This window comes from Physeter macrocephalus, chromosome 2, assembly GCF_002837175.3.
Source record: "Physeter macrocephalus isolate SW-GA chromosome 2, ASM283717v5, whole genome shotgun sequence".
NCBI classification, from domain to species: Eukaryota; Metazoa; Chordata; class Mammalia; order Artiodactyla; family Physeteridae; genus Physeter; species Physeter macrocephalus.
Genome location: NC_041215.1, coordinates 38460543 through 38466435, shown reverse-complemented (window position 1 = coordinate 38466435; position 5893 = coordinate 38460543).

Genomic DNA, 5893 nt, shown 5'->3' with positions numbered 1-5893 from the left:
CTCAACAGATTGGTGACCCAGACTCAGGTTAATTAGCAAGAAAGGTGAAACCAAGGATTATAAACAAAGGCAACATACAGACTCAGGAGAAAAGTATGAATCCACACGGATAACTAAGACTCTCTACACGCAGCCCACTGTGGCCTCAGGGCCTTTGCGCTGGCCGTTCTCTCAGCTGGGAACTCTCTCCCTCTGCATCGCTCGCTCCCTAAACACCTCCAGGAGTTTGCTCCAACGTCCTTCCCAACTTTATTTTTCTCCATGGAACATATCACCGCCTGACTTTCCATGTATTTTACTTATTTTTCTACCTCCCCCGACCCCAGGCTGTTTGCTGCATGAGAATGGAGACCCACCTGCTTCACTCCCCCCACTGTGCCCAGTGTCTAGAGCCTGCCCAGTACACAGTAGGGCCTCCGTGAAAGCGCACTGGGTGTGTGGACGCTGAGGTCACGGATAAGAACGTTCCAGGCAGCGATGGTAAGAGTCGTTGACTCACTACTTACTGAGTCTCCTGTGTGCCTGGCACTGAACGAGACGCACCGTGAGCACACGGCCTGTAAGAAGGACACGTGCTGCGAGGACACGCAGGGCTCGGGGACGTCAGGAGTGCAGGGTGTGGGGGAGAGGGCTGAGGCGGGACAGGGGTGGGAGAGGAGACGGGAGAGCTGGGGGCCCAGGTCGTGCAGGGCCTGTGGCCCCTCTGAGGACTTTTCCTCTGGTGGTAGGAGCTATGGCTGGGTGCGCAGCACGGGGCCGGCCCTGAATGCTGTGCAGGAGTGAAGCGGGCGAGGCCTGGGGAGCCTGTCCCTGTAGACTGTGCAGGCAGGGAAGGCTCCTCTGAGAAGGTGACATTTGAACGGAGCCTTTTATGGACACTGTTTCTACCTTCTGTAAACTTGGTGCTTTACATATGCAAGACACCCCCTGTTCTGAGTCACCTTGACTTGGCCTCCTGCCCCCAGGAGGAGTCCTTCTAGCGCCCAGGATTTTTTTTTTCTCGTCACTTGGTTTGTGGGATCTTAGTTCCCGGACCAGGGATCGAACCCGGGCCCCTGGCAGTGAGTCTGCTGTGTCCTAACCATTGGACCACCAGGGAACTCCCCCAGGGCCCACTTTTCAAATACAAACCAACCACCTCCTCTGTCGGACTCGCATTCTGAGTCACTGTCCACCTGCCCTGCTCCCCCAGGGTCAGGTCCCAGGCTGCTCGGGGCCGCACAGCCCAGGGCCCATGAAGTCACTCAGCCCGGCCGGCCTTAAGCCTGCTCACCCTGCCTGCCGCTCCCGCCACAGAAACATGATGAAGGCCCCCATCCGTCCCCAGCTCCGGGCTTCGCTGCCTCCTGCCCTCCCCGCGTGCCCCCGTGTGGTGAGGCCCTGCCTGCAGTTGCCCCTCCTCCGGGGCTGTGAGTACAAACGCTCTTTTCAATGGCAGTTGTCTCCTGATCTGCTGGCCTTACTGAACCTCAAATTTTCTACTGAACATTCTATTTTAAACCAGCCTAGGAGACACTTTGCAGACACAGAGTAAACAATTGAAGAACAAATAAACTGTATGCCTTTTTACAATATCGTCAACAAGTTTAATAATTTAATAGGTATTAGAATTCCTTTTCCCATAAAATCGAGACTGCATCAGGGTGGAGGGCGTATAAAAATCACGTGGACAGGACCAGACGCCTGTGAGGTCCTAACTTTCCGTCTCCTCAGAATGAGGGCTCAGGCCCAGGCTTGACCAAGTCCCAGACTCTGCCTTCACACTGAGAGTGGAATTTGGTTGGTTTTTCAAATTAAGCTTTTACACTTGTCAGTGTAGCAGGGAGGTGGTTGGTTCCAAACTCATCTTTCCAGCAATAATCAAGTTATACCACACATGAGACGGCCTGTTCCCTGGGTTATTTGACTAGAATCTGCAGATATCAACAGGGATCGAGTCAGGGAAGCATATTCAAAACCAGCTGCGTCTCTGGGAGATAGTAGGGCTGGTGCCCCGGGAAGGTAGCAGCTCCTGGCTCGTTCAGTCGGGATCCTCTGTCCTCCCGTGTTAGATTTCCAGAGAAGTGCCTGGAGAGGACAGCGGGCTCGAGCTGAGCTTGGCTGCCACCCATGGAAGGGAGGGCTGGAAACGTCAGACAGCTGCGGTCCTGGGAGCAGCCAGACCCAAGGGAACCACAAGAAATGTGCCCTCCAGGACTGCTGTCCTACTTAGGAAAAGGCGCAGCGGCTATAACAAAGGGCCCATGGCAGAGTGGCAAACGGAAGCTGGCATCCCTCATGCTGGGTCTGGAGGCAGACAGTCCAGGGGTGGTCCAGGAAGCTCCTGTTCCTGTCGCCGTGTCGTCCCAGAGGAGTTGCCTCTCCCACATGGGCAGGACTGAGCTCCAACCTCAGAGCTCACATTCCCAGCGGCAGGACAGAGGGAGAAGAAGAAAGAGCCTGCTTCTCTCTCCTGGGACGTATTCTAGAAGTTGTGCAAATCGCTTCCCTTCCCGTCCTGGAGGGAGAGTGTGGTCACACGAGCAGCCTCACTGCAGGTGGGAACTCTGTAGTCGTGGGCGGCCGCATGACCAGCTACAGGTCTGTGTTCGGTGCTCTGGGAAATGGACAAAGCTATTGGGAGCCACCTGGATGCCTCAGCCCCACCCCTTCTAATGTTCCCTCCCACCACCTGACCACTCTTTACCCTAAGGTCATGTTTTATGAGAGATTGTCTGTCAGACAAACTGCATTAAGCAATTCATAATTCAGGAACCAGCTGAAAATCATGGGCTGGTGGGTGCCTTTCATGAGTTTTGCTGGCAAATTGCCGGCGAGGCTGTTACTGACCCTGAGGCTCTCCCCCTCCCAGAGCCCACTGGGCACCGGCAGCCAGAGGCATCTTGTCCGGTGGAAGGCGACCACGTCACTCCCTGCTCACGGATCCCCTGCTCTTCAGAACAAAGCCCGCAGCGCCCCCTGTGGGACTGAGCTTGGACTAATGAGGGCGACCAGAGGCAGCCGTGGCCCAGTCGACCCAGGCCCGGGGCTCACAGAAGAGGAGCCAGTCTCGTGAGCACAGTGTTCCATCATCGGAGCCGACTGCTTTCCAGGCCTGAGCTGGGGGGTGTTTCAGTTTGCAGACGCGGAGCACAGTGCAGCAGTGGGGGTGGGCCTGGAAATAAGGGGTGCCGATCCCACCCCCCACCCCCCAGCCTCGCTCTTCATCTCCGTCCTGCGTGTGCCGGACGCTCCTGCTTCCTCCTGCCCGGCTGCCTGCCCTCCGTTTCCTGTGGTCAAACCCGCGCATTGTGGCCCCGCCCTGATGAGGAGAGGGGAGAGCCTGACTCCTGCGTGAGAGTCAGGAAACGCAGCTGCACAGGGGCCTGACCACGCCACTTCTCTGACTCCCCCCACAGGCTGGCTCATGGGACTTTGCTATCCTAGTATAGGTCTCTTGGTCATAATTAACACAGGTCACAGGACCGAAAGCTTCCCTTGGTCCTTCTGAAAACGTTTGGTAATACTAGTGCAGGAAGGTAATACACGTTTTCTGCATTTCTTCCCTGCAGTGCAGCAACAAGCCTCATTTTTTCCTGTTGGGAGTCCTTGTGATAATTCTCTTAGGTCATTTTTCCATTTTGTTGTTCTGATTAACTCCAAGTGCTACATGGCTACGTGCATCTCAAACTGGAGCATGCACAGCTCCAATTCTGTGCAGGGAGGATGCAGAACAGGGTGTCTGTGACACGTCTTTCTGGAGCATCAAGTTTATTACAAGAATTGGAAAAACCAAGCTCTTGACAAGAACTGTCCCCCTCCCCCACCAACGTGGAAGACAGAGAAAAGTGGGGGAGGGGAGGAGTGCCCAGGAAAGACAGTCCAGTCTCTGCAGGTTCACCCAGGTGAGGCCGAGGAGTGGACCTGAAACCAGGACAGCCTCTCTGATCTCACAGGTGGCTCCAGGCCATCCTTTGAGCTGACCAGGTTTTGGATATGATGCTTCTGAAGGTCACGGAGGTGCGGGATACCCTCCTGATTTGAATCCTGTGCAGAGAACACTCCCATCGTCCACCAGACCAAGTCCTCTCACCCGGCTGTCTGTGCACAGTGTGTACTTGCTGCACCGCTCCCACCACTGCTGTGTGTGTCCAGCCACGGCCAAACTCCTGCACCCATCATAGGCTCCTGGGGCTCGGCTCTCCATTTAAATGCGCAGCCTGACCTTCCTGCCTTGGCCACCCATGGGGGATTACACTGGGCTCACTTTATTTTGGTGCCTCTTGCTGGGCAACCTGCAACATAGGTGTTCTAAGATAAAGTTCCAGAATCTCCCCCTGCTGTTTCTGGCGGTGGCCAGAGGGAGAGGCTGGGACACGGTATCAGGCTGCCCAGCTTGCGGGGAGCTTCCGGTGTTGGACACACCCAGGGGGCAGCTGGTTCCCTCTGGGGCTCCAGTCCTGCTGCTGGTGCTGCTGGTGGAGGGGGAGGCCCCAGGGCCACACTGGGGGCTGGGCTGGGAGTGGCAGTCCTGGCCTTCCGGCTGGGTGGGGGACTGACAGGCTCTCTGGCCCTCTGTCCTGACGCCTGGTCCTCCTGAAGCTGCTCATTTCCTCCCTGGTGAGCCACGTGGGGAGGAGTGGTTCACTGCGCGGACACCTCAGGGCTTGGGGAAGGCTCAACTTCATGGCTGCTGAGGTCAGCGGAAAGGGAGGGCCTCACGCTGATGGTGCAGCCCCCCACCTCGGGTTCCTCGGAGCTCACACTGTCATGCCTCCTGCCTGCTCCTGAGTCTTGGATCTGGTCCCACCTCGAGTCCAGAGTCCTTATCACAGGACAGCTCACAGTATGGCCTGAGTGGCTCCTCCTACCCCATGTTCACCCATGGATGCCTCATTAGGTGAGTTAAGGTGCTTCTGTCACCAGGGTTGAGGGTCACCTTATCTTTTAAGAGACTTTTTTATCTCTGAGGAGAAATACAGTGGGATGGGGTATTGTCCTTTTAGGATTCACTGCCACAGCTCCCAGAAGTCCCAACCCCCAAAAGGCAGGGACCCGGTGACCACGGAGTAGAGAACTATTCCCAGACTCCATACATCTATTGCAGGGCCGTCAAAGCTCTGCCCCAGGAAGAGCTCCGGGGCAGCGTAAGCGGGGCTGCTGCAGAAGGTATCAAGTTTGCCGCTCTCTTTACTTTCACTGCTAAAAGTAATTAGCTCGCCTGTGGCAGTCATTCCGCTATGTACAGAGACACCAAAACGTCATGTGGTACACCTGAAATTCATGCAATTTTTATTAACAATGTGGTCTGTGACGTGAGTGGCCAGCAGCTGTAGCTGGACACTGTGACTTCATCAATGGCAGAAATGACACTCCTGCCAGGGTGGACCCAACCTGCCAAGGGACAGGTGGGTTTTGCTTCCTGGCTCTTGGAAACCAGCCCCCAGGCTGTGAAGAAGCCCGGCAGCCACACAGAGGAGGACGAGGCCCGGCCACCAGCCCAGCTGAGCCCCCGGATAGCGGCCACTGTGAGCGAGGCCTCAGCAGCGCTCACATGTGGCAGAGAGGAGCCGTCCCCCGGGCCCTGCCCCGAGCATGAAATCCCGTGGGAATAAATGATGATTATTTTAAACCACTGCGTTTAGGGGCAGTTGGTTTGACAGCGGAAGGTACAAAAACGCTGCCTCCATCTGCCCCATGCCTGCTCCAGGGCCTCCACCTCCTCTCACCCCTGTAACAGATAATGTCTGTGTCCTCTCCAGATTCATATGTTGGGGTCCACACCCCCAGTGTGGCAGTGTTTGGAGATGGGGCCTGTGTGGAGGCGCCCCCTTGAACGCGGTTCTAAGGGTGGAACACAATCCAGTAGAGCCAAGGTCCTGACCTCAGGGGAAGGGGCTGCAGGGCTCCCCCC